The sequence below is a fragment of the Chiloscyllium punctatum genome, chromosome 29 (genome assembly GCF_047496795.1).
Source record: "Chiloscyllium punctatum isolate Juve2018m chromosome 29, sChiPun1.3, whole genome shotgun sequence".
NCBI classification, from domain to species: domain Eukaryota; kingdom Metazoa; phylum Chordata; class Chondrichthyes; order Orectolobiformes; family Hemiscylliidae; genus Chiloscyllium; species Chiloscyllium punctatum.
Window position 1 is genome coordinate 8,510,698 of NC_092767.1, and position 23,390 is coordinate 8,534,087.

The 23,390-nt window shown below is 47.2% G+C and overlaps 1 pseudogene; it reads left to right on the forward strand.

Moving 5' to 3' along the window:
* The first annotated feature begins 5,178 nt into the window (after window positions 1-5,178).
* On the forward strand, window positions 5,179-20,429 carry LOC140454385 (beta-1,3-galactosyl-O-glycosyl-glycoprotein beta-1,6-N-acetylglucosaminyltransferase 3-like; annotated as a pseudogene).
* The last annotated feature ends 2,961 nt before the right edge of the window (window positions 20,430-23,390 follow it).

The following is a 23,390-nucleotide window of genomic DNA, read 5'->3' on the forward strand; positions in this document are numbered from 1 at the left end:
CAGCTATGCCTGCCTCTTCGTAGGATATGTGGAACAGTCCATCTTCCGCAGCTACACTGGCACCATCCCCGACCTTTTCCTCCGTTACATCGATGACTGTATCGGCGCTGGCTCGTGCTCCCACGAGGAGGTTGAACAGTTCGTCCACTTTACCAACACCTTCCACCCTGACCTCAAATTCACCTGGACCGTCTGAGACTCCTCCCTCCCCTTCCTAGACCATTTCATTTCTATCTCGGGCGACCGAATCAACACGGACATTTACTATGAACCAACCGACTCCCACAGCTTCCTAGACTACATCTCCTCCCACCCTGCCCCCTATAAAAACGCCATTTCATATTCCCAATTCCTTCGTCTCTGGTGCATCTGCTCATCTACGTTCAACCCAGATGGCCTCCTTCTTCAAAGACTGCAATTTTCCACCCGAACATGATCGACGATGCCCTCTACCGCATCTCCTCCACTTCCCGCTCTTCTGCCCTTGAGACCCGCTCCTCCAATCGCCACCAGGACAGAACCCCACTGGTCCTCACCTATCACTCCACCAACCTCCATATACAGCATATCATCCGCCATCATTTCCGCCACCTCCAAACGGACCCCACCACCAGGGATATATTTCCCTCCCCTCCCCTATCAGCGTTCCGAAAAGACCACTCCCTCCGTGACTCCTTCGTCAGGTCCACACCCCCCACCAACCCAACCTCGACTCCCGGCACCTTCCCCTGCAACTGCAAGAAATGCAAACTTGCGCCCACACCTCCCCCCTTACTTCCCTCTAAGGCCTCAAGGGATCCTTCCATATCTGCCACAAATTCACCTGCACCCCCACACACATCATTTATTGCGTCCGCTGCACCCGATGTGGCCTCCTCTATATTGGAGAGACAGGCTGCCTACTTGCGGAACATTTCAGAGAACACCTCTGGGACACCCGGACCAACCAACCCAACCACCCCGTGGCTCAACACTTCAACTCCCCCTCCCACTCCACCAAGGACATGCAGGTCCTTGGACTCCTCCATCGCCAGACCATAGCAACATGACGGTTGGAGGAAGAACACCTTATCTTCCGCCTAGGAACCCTCCAACCAGAAAGGATGAACTCAGATTTCTCCAGTTTCCTCATTTCCCCTTCCCCCACCTTGTCTCAGTCAAATCCCTCAAACTCAGCACCGCCTTCCTAACCTGCAATCTTCTTCCTGACCTCTCCGCCCCCACCCCCACTCCCACTCCAGCCTATCACCCTCACTATGACCTCCTTCCACCTATCGCATTTCCAACACCCCTCCCCCAAGTCCCTCCTCCCTACCTTTTATCTTAGCCTGCTGGACACACTTTCCTCATTCCTGAAGAAGGGCTCATGCCTGATCGTCGATTCTCCTGCTCCTTGGATGCTGCCTGACCTGCTGCGCTTTTCGAGCAACACATTTTCAGCTCTGATCTCCAGCATCTGCAGTCCTCACTTTCTCCTCAATTGAGTCAAGATTAGGTTAGGAGAACTGGTTGGCATGGACGTGTTGGATTGATGGGACTGTTTCTGCATTGTACATCTCTATGACTCTGTCACCCCCTCCACCCAGTACACTCCTCCCTATCTCTGTAACCTCATCCAGCCCTGACACCTTCTCTATCTCCTGAACCTCCTCCGCACCCTACACCCCACCCTATCTCTGAAACCTTCGCCAGTCCCAATAACCCTCTCTTAGCTGTCACATCAATGCTCATTATCACTCCATGATGTCAGCCCTCCTGCGATTCCAGCCTCTTGGCCATCCCCTAATTCCATCACTCCACCGGCCTTCAGCTGCTTGGGCCCTCCATGTTATCATCTCATGAGACTTTGAGCAATTTGCCTTTCCCTTCTCTGATGAATCCTGTCCATTTTTCCTAGGAAACAATGTTATACCTGTTGTAGATTTACTAGAGTAATTCAGGAAAGGTCCCTGAACAGCACCTTGTAAACCCAACATCAATATCACCTTGAAGACAAGGCCAGCAATATGACGCAACACTACTCCTTCTGCAGTTACTCTCCACTTCACCCTTAATCCCAACTTTGAAAATAATCATCCTTCCTTCAGTTTTTCTGGGACAGAATCCTGGAACTCTCTCCCATGTGACTTTGCATTTGTAGTCAGGATTCTTAAAACACAAGGACAGTGGAGTTAAAGAGGAGAGTTCCTTATCATTTATGCCGGAGAGATTCGGGGGATGGGTAACAAGGCTGTCCCAGTCAGTGATGCCCACCTCATGTGAATCCACAAACAAGTATGCCATTGTGATGTTGCCATGGGAATGCACATTACATTCCTGTTCTGAGGGATACACAGGAACAGTAGGAAATGAGACTTGGTCGAATCAGTCAAAGAGCCAAGATGTTTCACATCAGTGTCCCAGCGAGATGTGGACAGTTACTAGGTGAGTCAGGGTGAAACAATACCTGCTGGAGTGTGATGACCTTCATTGTTCAGCTCTCTGAATATTGGAGTTGGGATGGTGTGCTGAGGTTGGACAGGAAGTTGGTAAGACCAGTTCTGGAAGACTGTGTCCTGTTCTGCTCACGCTGCTGTAGGAAGGATATTATTAAAATGGAGACGGTTCAGAAAAGATTGACCAGGATGATGCCAGGAGTACAGGGTTTGAGATATAAAAATAGACTGGAGAGGCTGGGGACATTTTACAAAGAACATTACAGCACAGGAACAGGCCCTTCAACCCTCCAAGCCTGCACTGACACATTTTGCCTTCCATATTAAAACTGTCTTCACTTACAGGATCCGTATTCCCCTGTTCCCTTCCTATTCATGCCTGCTGCTGGATGCTTCTTGAAAACTCCAATTGTGTCTGCTTCCATTGTCTGTTCTGGCAGTGTGTTCCATGAACTCACCACCCTTTCCATGATAAACATGCCTCACATATCTCTTTTAAACACCCCCTGACCCCTCCACCTTGAACCTGTGTCCCCAAGTAACTGACTCTTCCACCCTGAGAAAAGGCCTCATACTTTCCACCCTATCCATGCCATTCACAATCTTATAAACTTCTATAAGGTCGCCCCTCAACCTCCTGCATTCCAGTGAACACAAACCCAGTCTATCCAATCTTTCTTCACAGGTAAAATCCCCCATTCCAGACAACGTCCTGGTAAACATTTTTTGTCCCCTCTCTGAAGGATCCACATCAGAACTGTATGTGTTTTTCACTGCAGCATAGGAAATTGAGGGGTGACCTTGCTGAGGTTTATAAAATCATGACAGTGATTGATAAGGTGAATGACAAGGATCTTTTCCCTAGTGTGGGGGAGTTCAGACTCAGGGCCATGTTTGTAAGGTCAGAGGAAAAAGATTTAAAGATTGAGGAGCAACTCTTTTTTCCCAGAGTGGTTTGTGATGGAACGAACTTCCAGATGAAGTAATGTATGTGGGCACAGTTACAATGTTTAAAAGATGCCATCTCTTGTTGCTAGTCGTTTTTTTTCTCCATTCTGTGCTACTGAATGCCAAAATTTCTGTGACATGCATTTCCGGAGGACTAACATGGCAAGGGAGTACACGTTAAATAGGAGGACCCTGGCAAGCACAGAAGATTAGACGGATCCTGGTTTGTGTGTTCCAGCCATCCGTGAAGGCAGCAGGATAGGCAGGTAAGGGAATTAAGAAGGATCAAAGCCACTGAATACATGAGCAGGGAGGTGTCATGTTGGAGCTTTACAGGATTTTGGTGAGACCACAGCTGGAATACTGTGTGCAGTTCTGGTCACCGCATTATAGGAAGGATGTGATTGTACTGGAGGGGGTGCAAAGGAGAACCACCAGGATGTTGCATTAGATTGAGCATTGCCTAAACCTGCAGAGTGTGTGTGTGTGTGTGTGTGTGTGTGTGTGTGGCTGTGGTAACCCACCTAGCCTGCACATCCCTGGACATTATGGGCAATTCAGCATGGCCAATCCATCTAACTTGAACATCTTTGAAATTAGAGCACCCGAAGGGTACCCAAGCAGACAACATGCAAAACTCCACAAAGCCACCCAAGGCTGGAATCAAACTCTGGTCCCTGGTACTGTGCTCCAACAATGCTAACCTCTGAGCCACTCTTGGCCAGGGGATTTTTTTTTGGATCCATATCAACTTGCTGTGCTCAGATTCACAGCTTTATTATGAACGGTCAAATCACCATAACTCCAATTTCGCATCAGAGAGAGAGAGAGATGACGGGTGGTGAAGTTTGATTTAATTTGACTTACTATTGTTACCTTTTTACAAATAAATTCATGGGATGGGGGCACCGTTGGCCAGGCCAGTGTTTATTGCCCATCCCTAATAGCCCAGAGGGCAGTTAAGAGTCACAGTACAAACAGGTAACCACCTTCCCGTCTTCTGGTTCTCTCTTCATCCAAGGGTTACCCCTCCCACATTGTTGTGGGCTCGATGGAAGGTTCCTTCCTGAAAGAGCATCTCAGCCCAGGCTGGGGCGTGGGTTATTGGACTTGGCTGGCTCTGTGTTCTCTCTGGTAGTAGGTTCTCCAATCGCGATCCTCTCCTTTACTTCACCCGTGCGACACCGGTCCAGGAACGGCTGGAGAGAAGCAGAGACCGGGAAAGGAAACGCCTGTAGCCAAGCAGGCAGACAGGAGCGAGGGGAGCCCGGACTCCGAGAGAGAAACAACGGAACATTGGCTGGGTTTCATCCAGAGGAGGGCGGGAGGAGTTACTGAGAGAGACAGGGAGAGGGAGAGGAGTTAGTGAGACAGAGAGAGAGAACGAGGAGTTACAGAGGGACAGAAAGAGAGGAGGAACAAGAGAGGAGTTACTGAGGGAGAGGGATGAGTTAGTGGAGGAGAGGGATTACAAAGGGAGAAGGATTATAGAGGGAGAGGGGTTACAAAGGGGTCACAGATAGAGGGAGAGGTGTTAAAGTGGGAGAGGAATTCCAGAGGGAGAGCAGTTCCGGGGGGAGAGGGAGTGAAAGTCGGAGTTTTTCGTTGAATCTTGAGGAAAAGGAAAGACAAGAGTCTAACAAGGACAGGGGACTGGCTGGGGCGACCTCTCCAGCAAATTGCAGTCACTCCTTCCGCACGGTCTAGTGAAGGCAGTGCTGCCCAGCACAGAGAGCATCCATTCTGCGTTTGCCTATCGCCTGTAGGCTGGGGACACTGCCCTCTGGAAAGTGCCATGCCCAAGCTGAGCCAGCGTTATGCCCACTGGTCGTGCCTCAGATCAGCGCTGTGTGTGCTCAGTGTGGTCTTGTTGTGCCAATGGCTGCTGGTCCAGAGAGGAGGGAGCCGGCTGACCCTCAGGCTGGTGAAACCAGGCGCCAGTCCAATGCAGGAACACCTCCTGCTGGTCGAGGAGAACTCCACCTGCTGGCAGATCATCCAGGGGGACAGGCAGGAGGTGGAAAGGGCCCTCCTCAACTCCATTACTATCCCCCTCAAGCACCAGGCCGTCACTGAGGGAGATTATCTGAACATGACCCGAAATTGCAGATCGTTTGTGAGGGCCCGCAAGTATATCACTGTCCCCCTGAGCCCTGAGGAGGAACACTTCCCCTTGGCTTACTCCATGGCCATCCACCAGAGCATTGAGATGTTCGAGAGGCTTCTACGGAGCATTTACGCCCCACAGAATGTCTACTGTATCCACGTGGACCGCAAATCCCTGAGTCAATTTCATGCGGCCGTTCGGGCCATCGCTTCGTGTTTCCACAATGTCTTTGTCGCAGCCAAGCTGGAGTGGGTCACCTAATCTGGCTGGAGCAGAGTTCAGGCAGATCTCAACTGCATGAAGGAGCTGCTGGAGAGCCCTGTCCCCTGGAGGTACTTCATCAACGTGTGTGTCCAAGACTTCCCCCTGAAGACCAACCGGGAGATAGTCCGCAGCCTCAGAGCTCTGAACGGCTTCAACGTGATTGAGTCAGATCCTGCACCAGGGTTCAAAAATGTAACCGCATTCCTGTCTGCTGGGCCTCTCTCCATCCAAGTGTTTTCCATCCTCCCTCCCTCCATCATCCCTCTCTCTCTCTTCCAGTCCTTCACTCCCGACTGTACAAAGAGAGACAAGGTTGTTAAAATTGTTCAACTGCATGGAGAGAGGTTCAGAACGTACAAAGGAATAGAGAGGAGTTGGAGAGTTCAGCTGCAAACAGAGTAGAAGGGCAATTGATGTTTCAGGTCGGAAACTTTCATCAGAACCCAGGGAGAGGAAGGGGCTGCAGACAAAATGGGGGTGTGGGGCTGGGGAAAGGTGGGTGGGATGACGATTGGTGGATGCAGGGAGGAGGTGGCTGTGATTGGACAGTGGGTGGGGGGGGAGCAGATGGGTGGAAAGGAAGACGGTCAGGTGAAAGGGATGGCGTAAAAAGAGAGGGCTGGGCCTGGGATAAGGAGGGATATAGACTGATTACGAGAGTATACAGGAATGTAGGTAGGTTAAGAGTGGAGGAGAAAGTGAGGACTACAGATGCTGGAGATCAGAGACAAGAATGTGGCACTGGAAAAGCACAGCAGCTCAGGCAGTATCTGAAGAGCAGAAGAATCAATGTTTCGGATATAAGCCCTTCATCAGGAATGAGGCTTGTGGGCCAGGAGGCTGAGAGATAAGTGGGAAGGGTGTGGGGCTGGGGGTGGAAGGAAGCTGGAAAAGTGATAGACAGATGAAGGTATGTGGCGGGGGGGGGTGGGGGTTGTGGAAGGTGGAGTGGACAGGTGGGAAGGAAGGTGGACTGGTCAGGAGGGTGGTGCTGTGTTGGAGGCTTGGGACTGTGATAAGTTGGGGTGGGGAAATGAGGAAACTAGTGAAATCAACAATGATCTGCCTGGTTGCAGGATTCCAAGGTGGAATATCCAGGCGTCAGCTGGTAAGGGTTTGGTGATGGAGGAGGCCCAGAACCTGCATGCCCTTGGTGGGAGGGAGAGTTAAAGTGGTAAAAACAATGACTGCAGACGCTGGAAACCAGATTCTGGATTAGTGGACTTTTGCCCGAAACGTCGATTTCGAAGCTCCTTGGATGCTGCCTGAACTGCTGTGCTCTTCCAGCACCATCAATCCAGAAGGGGAAAGTTAAAGTATTCAGCCAGAGGCGGTGGGGTTGGTTGGTGAGTGTGGGTGTCCCAGAGATGTTCTCTGAAACAATCCACAAGTCAGAGTTCTGTCTCCCCGATGTAGAGGAGACCACATAAGGTGCAATGGATGCAGTAGATAACATTGGTGGAGGTACAAGTACACTTCTGTCAGATGTGGAAGGATCCTTTGGAGCCTTGGACTGAGGTGAGGGGGAAGGTGTGGGTACAGGTTTTGCACTTCTTCCAGAGGACAGGGAAGGTGCCAGGAGGGGAGGGTGGGTTGGTAGGGGGTGTGAATCTGACAAGGTAGTTGCAGAGGGAATGGTCTCTGAAATGCAGATGGAGTGCAGAGGAAAATATGTCCCTAATGGTGCGGTCTGTTTGTAAGTGGCAGAAGTGGTGAAGGATAATGCAATGTATCTGGATGTTGGTGGGGTAGAAGGTGAGGACCAAGGGGTACTGTCTCTGTTGTGTTGGGAGGGGTGTGGTTTAAGGATGAAGGTACAGGAAATGAAGCAGATGCACTGGAGAGCATTGTCAACCATGTGGGAGAGGAAGTTGTAGTTTTTTGGAGGTAGGACACCATCTGAGATGTTCTGTGATGGAAGTGGTCCTCCTGGGAACAGATGCAGCAGAGGCAGAGAATAAGGGATAATGTTTTTACAGGGGTAGGGTGGGAGGAGGTGTATTTCAGGTAGCTGTGGGAGTTTGTGGGTTTGTAGTAGATGTCCGCGGTTAGTCGGTTGCCAGAGATGGAGAGGTCCAGGAAGGGGAAAGGTGTCAGAGATTGTCTGGGTGAATTTTGAAGAAGTAACAAAGAGGATTAATGAGGGCAGAGTAGTAGATGTCATCTATATGGACTTCAGTAAGGTATTCAACAAGGTTCCCCATGGGAGACTGATTAGCAAGGTTAGATCTCATGGAATACAGGGAGAACTAGCCATTTGGAGACAGAACTGGCTCAAAAGGTAGAAGACAGACGGTGGTGGTGGAGGGTTGTTTTTCAGACTGGAGGCCTGTGACCAGTGGAGTGCCACAAGGATCGGTGCTGGGCCCTCTATTTTTTTGTCATTTACATAAATGATTTGGATGCGAGCATAAGAGGTACAGTTAGTAAGTTTGCAGATGACACCAAAATTGAAGGTGTAGTGGACAGTGAAGAGGGTTACCTCAGATTACAACAAGATCTGGACCAGATGGGCGAATGGGCTGAGACATGGCAGATGGAGTTTAATTCAGATAAATGTGCGGTGCTGCATTTTGGGAAAGCAAATCTTAGCAGGACTTAAACATTTAATGGTCCTTGGGAGTGTTGCTGAACAAAGAAACCTTGGAGTGCAGGTTCCTAGCTCCTTGAAGCAGAGTTGCAGGTTGATAGGATAGTGAAGGCAGCGTTTGGTATATGCTCCTTTATTGATCAGAGTATGGAGTACAGGAGTTGGGAGGTCATTTGTGGCTGTACAGGACATTGGTTAGGCCCTGTTGTAATATTGCATGCCATTCTGGTCTCCTTCCTATTGGAAAGATGTTGAAAGGATTCCAAAATGATTTACAAGGATGTTGCCAGGGTTGGAGATTGGAGCTAAAGGGAGACGCTGAACAGGCTGAGGCTGTTTTCCCTGGAGCATCAGAGGCTGAGGGGTGACCTTATAGGAGGTTAACAAAATTATGAGGGGCATGGATAGGATAAATAGACAAAGTCTTTTCCCTGGGGTCGGGGAGTCCAGAACTAGAGGGCATAGGTTTCGGTTGAGAGGGAAAAGATATAAAAGAGACCTGAGGGGCAACATTTTCATGGAGAATGTGGTACGTGTATGGAATGAGCTGCCAGAGGATGTGGTGGAGACTGGTACAATTGCAACATTTAAGAGGCATTTGGATGGGTATATGAATAGGAAGGGTTTGGAGGGATATAGGCCGGGTGCTGGCAGGTGGAACTAGATTGGGTCGGGATATCTGGTCAGCCTGGACAATTTGGACCGGTGATCTGTTTCCATGCTGTACATCTCTTTGACTGTAAGTGGGTACTGCAGATGCTGGAGATTACAGTCAAGATTAGAGCAGTGTTGAAAAAGCACAGCAGGTCAGGCAGCATCAGAGGAGCAGGAAACCCCTACATCAGGAATAACTTCACAGAGGCCATTATCCAGTCACCAACTCACCATTTTGTTTACACATGGAGTCCTTGACATGGATCCAGCTTCCTCAGAGCCAGCTCAGAGTGAACTGAACATCTGATCATCCTGTTTATTTTTTTTCGGAAGCAGCCTCAGGAGTAGCAATCAAAGTCGTCCCCAGGTGTAGGTAGGCCCAGGCAGCAGCAGCAGGGGTGCAGGCGCGGTCCAGGCTTCAGTTGGAGGAGCAGGCCCAGACTGTAGCAGCAGTGGTGGTAGTAGCTGCCTGTGCAGCTGAGCACAGCTTCAAATTAACAGAAATAAGCAGAAAGAAACCCCAGAAAACAATCACAACAAACCATGAAAAAAAATTTGAAACTCCTTTTCAGTAGAGGACACCAACAGCAGCACATAAGACACACTGAAGCTGTTTCGAAGTCAGTCTCCTCTCCTCGAGAGGATTGAAGAGTCCTTCATATGCTGATCCAGCTCCCCTAGAGCCAGCTCTCAGTGAGCAGATCCCTTGACATGCCTGTTTATTTTTCTTCCACTACCACCCGACAGCAGTCATGCTTATTTTTCCCTTGTACCCATGTCATGTGTGTAGGTGTCAGATGCAGTGAAAAACAACAAGTGTGTAAATCTTAATTTATATGGGAAATAGAACTCACTCACTTCAATAATTTCAGTGCAAGACAAGATCTGCTGCAGCAGTATCATCTGATATACTCTTGCAAGAGTGGTATCTACAAGGTAGGCACACAGTACAAACCCTTGATACAATTCATTTCCCTTTCCCTCCTCCCACTACTCTAAACCCAGCGCCCATTCCTCTTGTTTATCTCTTGCCTTATCTGGCCTTGTGCGTAACAGTACAGGTTTTGCTTGGCCATTTCACCACATCCCTCTGTGGTCTATTGTTAGCGTATATCTACCTTCACTGCCATCTGCTTCCTTGCTTGCGAAAGCAACATTTCCTCTCATTCTTCGTCCACACGGAGCCTTATGACCTCTTGATTGTGGTTTTTGTTTTTGCAGAAGTGGGAAACAGATGCTTATAACTGTTTGTACAAGTATATCTAGCTTAACCTACACTCCCCTTCCTCTTTCATGATTCAGCTTTGTGATTTTCGCAGACAACATTTATAATTGCTCCTCACAATTTATATTCCATCACCAGGAAGAAAGGAAACAGACAGTCCTGTTTATTTCTATTTTATTAAACAATTCACAGTTTATACAAACAATTACATTTACAGCTGTATACAGAGAAACAGCAATTTTACAAGGGAGGGGAATGACAAAGCCAAGCCCCAAACCCTGACATTCAACCGGTTTTCAGGGAAAGGAGGACAAACCTCAAATCCCAGTTTCAATCATTACGAACAGTAACAATGACATTCCGTACATATAAGAGAGTCCAACTGTGTAAGAAACAGTGCATACAATACAGACCCCCAAAAAACCAGCAAGCCTCCACCCCCCACCCCCCACCTAAATCCCTCCCACCTTCTGGCCACTCTAAGGCAGCCCGCCCCTACGCGCCTTCCGACTCTCAGTCCGGCCTGACACACCTTTCGACCACCTGTAGGACAGCCCATCCAGATTACCCCTTCTAAGGACGACTGCGCTCAGAATGGCCTACCCACCTACTGGCTCTCGGGGCAACTGGCATCAGGGTGGCCTACCCACCCTCTGGTTCTCCAGGTGACAGCTTTCAGGACGACCCATGAATGTCCCAGCTCACAGTAAGCCCTGCCAGACCCAGGGACACACAAGACAGTGCAGGTGATAAGCCCAACAAGAAACACAATAGTTAATTGTGAAAAAATGGAGTCCTTTCTGGTACACAGAGTCCAAATAGTGAGTCTTCAAAAAAAAATACAGTTCTCAGGAACAGAGTCCACTCCAGTTTACATGTGTTGTCAGAAATAGAGTCCACTGCTAAAAACAAGGTCTACAACCAAGGTAAGAGTCCACTCCCAAAGGCAGCAAATGCACACCCCACAGCACACAGGTGTTCAGTCTCCATGGAGTCCTGGCACATCCTTGGAGAGCCAGGCCCACTCACAGGAACACAGTACATTGTAAAGGTGGTTAACTCACAGGGGTTTTGGTCCACTCCTGAAAGGAAGGTCTTCTCCCAAACTCCAGGATACAGCAAATGCTCACCTCCCAGCACACACACAGGTGTTCAATCTTCAGAGGCCCAGTCTCAGAGCTAGACCTTCCCACAGGAACAGCTCCTCTGGTAAAATGTATGTCTTCTACAAGGGCTCAGTCCAAACAGTGAGGACACATACAAAAAACAAAACTAGAGTCCAAGGGCTAAGCCCTACCACAAAATTAACATTGTCCTTTTCTCAAAAGTGAAGAAGAGTAACACACAGACTATAACCAGTCAGTGAAACAACAGTCCCCTAATGAGAACTGAGTTACACCTGAAACACAGTATGTGCATCAGGAGTTTAACAGTCAGTCCTCAGTAAAGGAATGCCAGTTAACAAACTGGCGAAATAATTCAGCCAGTTCAGGAATCAGGTTTCCCCCACACAAAAAACAAGCAGAAACCAACAGTAACACACTGACTGTGACCCAGCCAGCACAGAGTCAGTCCCCTAAATCAAGAAGACCTCTGAATCTCCTGTTTATAAATTTTATGAAACAGTTTACAAAAACAGTTAACATTTACAACTGTATACAAGAGACAGCAATTTTACAAGGGAGAGGAGCATTCCCCTGTTTTTTTTATTTTATTAAACAAGTACCAAAAAAGAGGTTACAGCACAACAGTTAACATTTACAGCTGTATACAACAGCAATTTTACAAGGGAGAGGAGCAGCAAAGCTTGGCCCCAAACCCTACCGTTCAACCAGTTTACAGGGAATTGAGGACAAACCACAAATCCCAGTTTCAAATATGAAAAGACAGCAACAATGACATTTATGCATAAGACAATCCTGTTACGTTAAAAAGTGCAGATAATGCAGACCCAGCAAGCCCCCGTCCCTCCCAAATTCCGACCACTCTATAGCAGCCCCCACCACGTGCCTTCCGGCTCTCGGTCTGCCCTGACACACCTTTCGACCACCTCTAAGACTGCCCGCCCCACTACCCACCTGGGGTGAGAGCGCTGAGGACGGCTACCCACCTTCTTGCTCTCGGTCTGCCCCTACGTACCATTGGGCTCTCACCCACCCCGATGCGCCATCTGGCCAATGGCTATCCTGGCACACCTTTCGGCCACCTCTAGGACAGCCTGTCCCCTTCCCTGGGACGACAGCGTGCAGGGCAGCCCACAAGCCTTCTGGATCTCAGCCCGCCCCTACACGCTTTCTGGCTCTTGGCTGCTCTGATACAGCTTTCGACCACCTCTAGGACAGCCCATCCCGATTACCCCTTTTCAGGATGACGGTGCTCAGAATGGTCTACCCACCATCTAGCTCTCGGGAAGACTGTCATCAGGGTGGCCTACCCACCCTCCGGCTTTCGGGACAGCCTACCAACCTTCAGGTTCACAGGATGGCCTACCCACCCTCCGGCTCTCAGGGTGACAGCTTTCAGGACGACCCACGAGCCTCCCAGCTCACAGTAAGACCTGCCAGACCCAGGGACATGCAAGACAGTGCAGGTGATAAGCCCAACAAACCATATGACAGTTAATTACCAACAAACAGAGTCCTTTCTAGTCCAGAGTCTATTAACACAGACATTTTTCTTCAAAATGTAGAGTCCACTTCCAGACCTGAGGGGTGGAGAGAATGCCACACAAGGCCTTGATGAGACCACATCAGAATCAGTCTGTACATTTTTCTCTCATTTAAAACATAAAATAATTACATTGACAGCAAGTTTCACCTGCCTTTTTCCCAGGGATGAAGGTTGAACAAATTGGCTTTTACACATTTAAGTTTGGAAATCTGAGAGATCATTTTGAAATGTATAAATTTCTCTGAGGGGACATGATAAGGTAGTTGATGGGACATTGCTTTCTCTTGTAGGTTTGACAAGATGTTCTGTAGAATAAGATATCGTCAGAGTCCTACAGCACCGAAACATACCCTTTCGTCCAACTCATCTCTGCCAACCAGGTATCCTAATTGGAACTAGTCCCCTTATCCTGTCTTTGGTCCATATCCCTCTAAACTTGTCCTATTTATGTCGTCTGTTAAATCTTGTAATTGTACCCACTACAACAATTCTTTTTGGCAACTTGCTCCGTATTTGCACCACCCTCAGGTCTCACCTTAAACCTATGCCCTCTGGGTTTGGACTCCCCCATCCTGGGGCTATTCACTTTTATTGATTTCCCCCACAATTTTATAAACTTCTATATGGTCACCCTTCACCCTCCAATACTCCAGTGAGAAAAGTCCTAGCCTATCTAGCCTCTCCTTATAACTGCAGTCCTGGCAACATCTTTGTAAATCTATTCTGCATCCTTTGCAGTTTAACAACACCCTTCTAACAGCAGGGCGATCACAAATTTATCCAATACTCCAAAAGTGGCCTCACCAATGCCTTGCAGAATTATTTTCCCCTGTGAGGGCTGTTGCACTGTGTAAATCTCTTCTGTACGAAGTTGTGAAGGCTGAGTTGATGAAGTTATAAAAGGGTGAGCAAGGTGACCTTGTTTTAAAAAAAAGATAAGGACCCCAGGACAAACGATAGAAATGTGGAATTGAAATTGCAACCAGAAGAGCAGTGATCTTCTTGAATAGTGGAGCAGACTTGAAGGGACGAATGGCTGACTTATGCTATGATAGTGGTGGAGACAGGTTATGCCTTAGTTCAAATAAAGAGTAGGGAGTTTTCTGACCACTCAGCTAAGGGCTTTGGTGTCCCTCCTGATAACATGAACCTTGAAGTTAATCTCCCTCTGCGCCAGTCACAGAATTAAAGAATTCTTGTGGAAGGATGCCATTCAGCCCATTGTGTCTGCAATTATTCCACATCTAGTACCAATCTCCTGCATTTCCACATTCAGCTCTGGCAACATCTTGTAAATCTTTTCTGAACCTTTTCAAGTTTCACAACATCCTTCCTATAGCAGGGAGACCAGAATTGCATGCTGTATTCCAGAAATTGCCAAACCAATGTCCTGTTCAGCCACAGCATGACCTCCCAACTCCTACACACAACGCACTGACCAATAATGACAAGTGTAGCAAACGACTTCTTCACTACCCTGTCTATCAGCGACTCCTTTTTCAAGAAACTATGAATCTGCATTCCACGATCCCTTGTTTCATCATCACTCCCCAGACTTTTCCATGAAGTGTATTATTCCTGCCCTGATTTGCCTTTCCAAAATGGAGCACCTCACATTTATCGACATTAAACTCCATCTGGCACTCCTCGGCGTATTATCCCATCTGATCAAGATCCCGTTGTACTCTGAGGTTGACTTGAATTATTACTCTGGATGTAGGTTTGCTCGTTGAGCTGGAAGGTTCATTTTCAGATGTTTTGTCACCATACTAGGCAACATCTTCAGCGAACCTTCCAACTCAGTGAGCAAAACCGACATCTAGAACCTCAACCTGAACTACAAACCTTCTCAAACCTTGCTGATATATTACTGTCATGTATAATCGAGTTACAGTAAAAAATGTTGTCTTATGTGCTTTACAGTCAGATATCGATAGGTTAAGTTGGCAAAAATGTTGGCAAATGGAGTGCAATGTGGGAAAATGTGAAATTGTTCATTTGGAAGGGAAATCAAAAGAATAGAATATTATTTAAATGGAGAAAGCTTCAGAAAGCTGCAACACAAAGGGACTTGGGGGAAGTAGTGAATGAAACATGGAAAGCTTGCACACGAGGGCAGCAGGTAATTGGGAAGACTAATGGAATGTTGGACGAAAACAGAAATTTCTGGATAGACTCAGCAGGTCGGGTAGCATTCATAGAGAGAAAACAGAGTCAATGTTTCGAGTCTGGTGACCTTTCTTTAGAACTGAAGTGGAATGTTTGCCCTTATTTGAAGGGGGGTTGGAGTATAAAAGTCAGGAAGTCTTACTGCAAATGTGCAACGTGCTTGTGAGAGCACATCTGGAATACTGTGAGCACTTCTGGTCACCTTATTTCAGAAAACATGTTGTTTCATTGGAGGAAGTTAAGAGAATGTTCAGTGGGATGGCCCCATTATGGAGGGATTATCTTAAAAAACAAAAGGCTAAACGGGATTCTACTCACTGGAGTTTTGAAGAATGAGAGGTGACCCCATTGAAATGGACAGGATTAAGGGGCTTGACTGGGTAAATGCTGAAAGGATGTTTCTCCTCATGGGAGAGTCCAGGTCCGGGGGGGGAGGGTATTGTCTCAGAATAAAGGGGCACCAGTTTGAGACTGAGATGAGGTGGAATTTCCTCTCTCAGAAGGTTGTGATTCTTTGGAATTCCTTGCCACAGAGAGCTGTCCTTGTATATATTTAAGGCTCAGATGGATAGATTCTTGCTCAGTTGGGGAATTAAACGTTACGGGGATAGGGCAAGAACATGGACTTGAGGAATGTTGAATCAGCCACGATCCGAGTGAAGCTGGCTTGAGGGACCAAATGGCCGACTCCTGTCCCGACTTGTTAATGGTCTTACATTTACTGATGAACCTGTTCAAAGATGTTATCGCACAACTCTGGAACAGAAGCGACTTGAACCTGGGTCTCCGAGGCTCACACCACATGGATCCTAGTTTACTTTATATCATGCACTTGACATTCATGCTGGTAGTTACGGCTGCAATTCGCACCAACCTGCTTTAGATCAAATTAATGAAGCAAAGCCAGTGCAGGTTTTCAAAAGGTAAGTCTCCAACCTCGCATCATGCATTGATGAAGTAGCTGAGAATTTGAATGCAGAGAATGTTGTCTGAACTGGATTCAATGAAGTGTTTCTCTAGGCACTAGATAAAAACAGCTGAACAACGAAATTGACAACACAAGCCCTGATTCATGGATCTTGTTTTGGACGAGAGGTTGGTAGGTTGGTAGGTGGGAATGATCCACACAGCTGGGACATATAAACATCAAGACCCGGAGCAGGAGAAGATGATTTGGCCCTCCATGAGGCCCACCATACTATATGATCGTGGCTAATCCTCTATCTCAATGCCATACTACCGCTTTCTCCCCATGCCTTTGATGCTTTTGAAACCTAAATATTTGTGAATCGCATTCTTGGAAATATTCAATGACTCAAACTCTACAGCTTTCTGTGGTACAGAATTCCATAACTTCACTATCCTGTAAGTTAAATGTTTCCGTTTCTCGGCCCTAAATGGACGACTGCTTTTATTCAATATGTCAGTGATATCAATCTTGGAGTATGTGGCAAAATACCCATATTCGGGGCAATGATAAACCTGGAGGATTGGCAAATGGTGAGGATGATGTGAATTGTCCAGAGTCACCACAGTGAACAGACAGCATCCAGTCAGAGGTGAATACAGAAGAGAAGGATGTGTTTTGGGAGAAGGATGTGGAGAGGTAATAGAAATGTAATGGCACAATCGTAAAGAGTGCGCAGGATTAGAGGGATCTGGCAATAAACATTCATCAACATTAGAAGATGGGGGAGGCCATAAGAGCGTAGAAAAGCAGAAGGCTTCATAAATAGAGGCATTGATGCCAATAAATGGTTGAGTTATGCTGCATGTCGAATTGGTTTAGCCCCAGTTGGATTGTTGTGGTCATTTCCGGTGACTATAAAACGATGTGAGGGCCCTCAGGACAGGGAGGAGATTTCGCAGAATGGTGCCAGGATTTAAGTTGGATGGCACAGTTGGAAAGGTCAACGATGCTCCCATTGGAACAAAGGAGATTGGGGTGAGGTTTATTCAATAGGTACAGGGTGAGCACTCGGTAATGAAGACAAGGAAATATACTTCACTGTTCACCGATTGTACAAGTGCAATGGAATGCAAATGTAAGATTTTGGGTTAGAGGCATGGTGGGGAGATCTGAGGAATTGAAATGCAAATGAAGCCTAAACTACATTTGTATGAGATGATGGCAAGTTCCGATGTAAGTTGGAAAAAGAAAATCTGCTCCCATATATACAAGGAACAAGAGTAGGCCATTGGCCCTTTTGATCCTGTTCCACCATCCACATTCCTGCATACCATCTATCATCCCCTTGGTAACCAAGGATCCATATCTACCATGCATGATGCCACAAGGACCGAGGATAAAAGATATCTTTTGACACAATGTAAATAAAGTGCCTTGTGTCTTGCAGAAGGGGTGGCACGGTGGCTCAGTGGTTAGCACTGTTGCCTCACAGCACCAAAGACCTGGGTTCGATTCCAGCCTTGGGCGACTGTCTGTGTGGAGTTTGCACATTCTCCCCATGTCTGCGTGGGTTTCCTCCGGGTGCTCTGGTTTCCTGCCACAATCCACAAAGATGTGCAGGCCAGGTAGATTTGTCGTGCTAAATTGCCCATAGTGTTCGGGTACATTAGTCAAGGGTAAATATTGGGTAGGATAATGGGTGTGGATGGGTTGCTCTTCAGAGGATTGGTGTGGACTTGTTGGGCCAAATGGCCTGTTTTCATACTGTAGAGAACCTAATGTGTGGTGTCCTTCAATCTGAGAGAAGAGCTTTGGATTCAAGTCCTACTCCAGGAGCTGATGGCCATAGGAAGGTGTCTTCATTGCTTTTGTGAGACACTCAAGGGTATGGGCCAAGTGCTACAAAATGGGATGAGAATAGTTCGAAGCTGGTCTTTTTGACCAGTGCAGACACGATGGGCTGAAGGGCAACTTATTATTTTGGTGCTCTAAACCTCAATAACCAGAGAGCATGGAGTCACAGCATCATACAGTATGGAACAGACCCTTCAGTTCAACCTGTCTGCGCTGACCAGTCATCCTAATCTGACCTAGTCCCATTTGCCAGCCTTTAGCACATATCTCTCTCACCTATTCCTATTCATGTCCACATCTAGATGCCTTTTAAATATAGTCATTGTACCAGCCACCTCCACCACCTCTTGGTAGCTCATTCCAGGCACACATCACCCACTGCGTGAAAAAGTAATCCCTCAGGTCTTTCCCCTCTCAACTTAAACCTATGCTTCTAGTTTTGGACTCCCCCACCGTTGGGAAAAGACCTTTGGCTATACAGCCGACCTGGAAGGAATCAAAATGGGGCAAGAACAGAAAAGGAGGTCAGCTAAACAATTCTGAGCAGCAACAGAAAAGTGCAGCCAGCACGTAAGCAAGCTAGCTAGCTTACTGAAACTGGCTCCCATTAAGTGAGAAGGCAGGAAGACTGAAACAACACTCAATAGGTGTTGTAGAAGTTTAAGGTCAATGATCTAATGCTAAACGTCACGTACCTAGATCAGGATCTGATTGATCAGTTGTGTTGCTAAGGCTTGAAATCAAAATGTAATTCGTGAAAGGGGAACGCTGATTTGTGTGTAAAAGTATGATTGCAACTGCCTGATTCAGACTCTCCAGGCAAGGGTGGGCTTTGACCCGGCTGGTTGAGTCTTCTTGCATGTATGTGATAAAGGAAGCTGTGTGAAGTGTACTATCATCTGGCTGATTATTTCAACATCTATCCATGCTTCTCCTGATTTTATGAACTTCTGTAAGGATACCCCTCAGCGTCTGACCCTCCAGGGAAAATAGCCCTAGCCTATTCAACCTCTTACTGTAGCTCAAGCCCTCCAATCTCGGCAACATCCTGGTAAATCTTTTCAGCACCCTCTCATGTTTAACAACATCCTTTCTTTCGAAGGGCGACCAGAATTGTATGCAGTATTTTAAAAGTGGCCTCACCAATGTCCTCTACAGACAATAGATCACACTTGGTAATGGCAAAGGCATATCAGAGATAATCAAAGATACTCCTACTTATAGACAATAGGTGCAGGAGTAGGCCATTCAGCCCTTCGAGCCAGTATCACCATTCATTATGATCATGGCTAATCATCCACAATCAGTATCCTGTTCCTGCCTTATCCCAATAACCCTTGATTCCACTATCTTTCAGAGCTCTATCCATCTCTGTTACAGCTGCAACATTCCATCCCAACTCCTATACTCAATGCCCTGACCAATGAAGGTAAAGGTATCAAACACCTACTTCACCACCCTGTCTATCTGCAATGCAACTTTCAAAGAACTATATCCCTGCACACCATGTCCTTCTCTCTAAGGCAAAAGCTCTGTGTTCAAGTCCCACTCCAGGAGTTGATGACCACAGGAAAGTGTCTCCATTGCACTGGTGAGGCATGAAAGGCAATGTTCCCAGTGCTGGAAAATGAGACTGGAGTAGCAAGGAGCCTGTTTTGCCAGCGCAGACATGGTGGGCTGAAGGATCTATTTTTCTGGTGCTCTCAACCTTTATAACCAGAGGGCACAGCTTGAAGCCAGATCCAGTGGGAGAGCTTGAGGATGAGTTTTATGTTTGCTCAGCGAATGAGCATTGGGAGATGGTTTGGGAGGCAGGGATATGGGGAAATTGGCAGGTGACTGGCACTAGGCAATAGGAGTGAGAAAGGCCTGAGGGGCTGAATGGCCTTGTTCTCCACTGTAAGGTGAGTAACTGAGAGAAGGAGTGTGCATGGATATTGCTGGAGCTGGGGCGAGGAGAGTGCAGAGGAGTTGGGGAGGGAAAAAGCCACAGGTGAAGTTGAAAAGCTATCATTTCTGCTTTCTCATCTCTCTCACTCTCTCTTACACTTGTCTTTTAGAAATGTTGGCAATACCACCACGATACCCTCGACCAAGTCATCTTGACGGCGCAACTGAAAGACCAGCCGAACATCAGCCCCTCCATCTTCATGGGCAGTGCCTACTTCATGGCCTCCAGAGAGTTTGTTGGCCATGTGTTTGACAGTGCCGAGATCCAGGCCTTCCTCAAGTGGTCGGAGGATACCTACAGCCCGGACGAGCATGTGTGGGCTACCCTGCACAGAATGCCCAATGTACCAGGCTCCATCCCGTACACCCAAGCAGCCACCAGGACACTTGGCCGGGCAGTAAAGTGGTCCTTTGAGGCTGGTGACGTTGCGAGGGGTGCCCTATACCCTCCCTGCACGGGAAGGTATCGCCACTTGGTCTGTGTGTATGGGGCAGGAGATCTACATTGGGTGGTCCATCAGAGATGTTTCTTTGCAAATAAGTTTGACCCCAACATGGACAACACGGCAGTACAGTGCATGGAGGAATATCTCCGAAACAGGACACTTGGTAAAACTGGGGCTGGGTTAGAGGTTGGGACAGAGTAAACCTCGGTGATGGTGGTAGGGGTGGTGGGTGAGACATTGGAAACACTGAGAGACTGGGCACTGTGAAACTGGGCACTCTGAGACTGTATAGTATAACACTGGCTGTTGTGGAGGCCAGGCACAGTGAGACTGCATGCTATAACATGGCCACTGGAACACAAGACAGTGTGAGGCTGGGCACGATAGTGTTGGGCACTGTGGACATTGGATACCTTAATACTATCCACTGTAACACTGGGTGCTGTGAGACTTAGCACTGTAACATTAGTCACTGTAAGAGTCAAAATGTGTGGTGCTGGAAAAGCACGGCAGGTTAGGCAGCATCCGAGGAGCAGGAGAACCGATATTTCAGGTATAAGCCCTTCATCAGGAATGTGGGGGAGTAAGGGGGTTGAGAGATAAATAGAGTGAGGGTGTGGCTTTTGGGGAAGGTAGCTGGGAAGGTGCTCAGTAAATCCAGCTGGGGGGGGGTGATTGTGATTGGTCGGTGGGGAAGGTCGAACATATGGTTTGGACGGAAGAATGACAGGTCAAAAGGGGAGAGCCGACTTGGAGGGTTGGATCTGGGATGAGGTTGGGGGAGAGGAGAGATTTGGAAACTAGTGATGTCAATGTTGATGCCATGTGGTTGAGGGTCCCAAGGCAGAAGATGAGGTGTTCTTCCTCCAGTCGTCAGATAACTTGGATTTGGTGGTGCAGGAAGTGTCATTGTGGAGTGGGAGGGGGAGTTGAAGCGGTTGGCCACAGGTCGATGGGGTTACTTGTGCCCAGTCTCACAGGGACACATCCACCAATAATACTCAACACTGCGCGAGTGGACACTGCATTCCTGGAACACTGCACGAGTGGGCACTGCATTACTGGAACACTGCACGAGTGGACACTGCATTACTGGAACACTGCACGAGTGGACACTGTATTACTGGAACACTGCACGAGTGGGCACTGTACAGCTGGACACTGCAAGACCAGTGTTGTGACCATCACTATTTTTTTTATTTTTCTCATTTTGGTTTGGAACTGAGTCCAAATTGAGAATTGAAATTTGAACAGTGACTAGTTCTTCTTTAAAAAAAAACTGGACAGACAAAAGACTGATGTTTGCTGTTAGTATCTGGCCAGGAAAGGTAATGCAGGTGAATTACTGCTCTCTGAACACAGCAGACGCTTCAGCACAGAGATGTAGTTCTGCTCAGGGACTGACAGCTGGATGGATATTGAATGGGTCAGTCAGTAAGAGGAATGCTGCCAGGCAGGTAATCACAGAGAATGGTGAGAAAGAAAGCAAAAACCATGAGTGACCTCGCTCTGACTGGATTTTGGGCTTGGAGGAAGTGCTTCTTTGGAAGTTGCTGGACTGGTCTGATCTTCTTTTTGGTTTGACTTTGTCTAGTTATTTCCCCAGTTGTTAACTTGTTAAAAGATCTGAGATGAGAATGTGAGTCTTTGGGAACGAGTATTAGTCTCCACAGTTTTGCAGAATTTGTTCGCCTTGACTGGTGACTTTAAGTTCAAACATGGTGTACAGTTCTTGTGCCTGTAATACAACCCAGCATCAAAGGATTTCATGATGGCCTATTATTTATCATTGAAACTGTTATCAACTGGCAAATTAAAATTTTAAACAAGTTTATCTCTTAACTGTCTGCTGGTGTGCGAATTGGGGGGGGGGGGGGGGGGTGCATGGGTTTATGATCATCTGTGTTCTGCATAGTGACATAAACAGAAATTAACAATTTATTAAGTTATAAACTTGACATCCAAGATCTGTTATTTGTAAATTCTGGTTAGGAACAATTGAACGATTTTGTGGGTCATTGAATGGTTGAATGTCACTGTGTTGCAAATGCAGTGATCGGGAGGTTGGTTTTGGTTCAGCTTCATTTTTCTGTATCACTCCGGACACCATACCTCCAGGCACAATAACTCTGGACACTGTCACTCTGGTTACAACACTGTCACTCTGGACACTATCACTGGATACTTTGAGATCGGACTGTGACATTGGACAGTGTAATGCTGATCATTGCGATGTCAGATGTTTTAACTATAGACACTAACACTGGAAATAGTGACACTGGATATCATTTGGATGCAGATAAAAAAGGAAAACAGTCAAAAAGAAAACAAATGAGATAGAATCTACTTGGAGAAATGGGAACTAAATGGGACTGAGTGAGACTGATTATGGCTGTTTAATGAACAGAAATCAGAACACTGCAATGATGTCCACATTTAATTGAGGGTCTCGGGGTGGATTGTATAAAGAATATCAGATATGGAGGAGTGCGTTTCAGACTGGAATCTAATCGAGGGGTTCAGGGTGGTTTCTGTACAAATGATGGAAGCTGACCTATGTGTGTGAATGTCCTGAGTTAGTCTAACATCCAGGGATTATTTAATGGAGCTTGCTTCATACTTCAAGGACTCAGACATCTCCATTTTATCTGTCTCCCACCAAAATTGACAGGGCAATGACAGCAGAAGCTATACAAAGAGAAATGTTGTCTCTGTAATGCCACATGTAATGCCATCTGTATACATCCAGGGCAGGAACAATCCTGGGATTGATAAGAGTAAATCTCCCTCCACTCCATCCTCATCAAACACTCCCAGGACAGGGACAGAATGGTGTTAGGTACAGAGGAAGAACTCACCATGACATTGTTCCCATCATTGTTCCTTTGGCTATGGGTTTGAAATGCCATCCCCACACTGTCAATGACTATAGATCTGTCTCTGAATTTTGTTTCATCATTGAAGATTTATTCAGCCAGGTGAGCCCTCACAGCTCCCTCTCCCTCATAGGCATAGACAGTGTGTCTGTCTCTCCTCTTCTGTCTCCCTATTTCTCTTCCTGTGTGTGTCTCTCTCTCTTTGCCTCTCACTTCTCTGCCTCCCTCCCTCATCTCTGCTTTCTGTGGTTTTTCAGTGGGTTCGTGACACCATTGCGATGTTAAGAGAGAC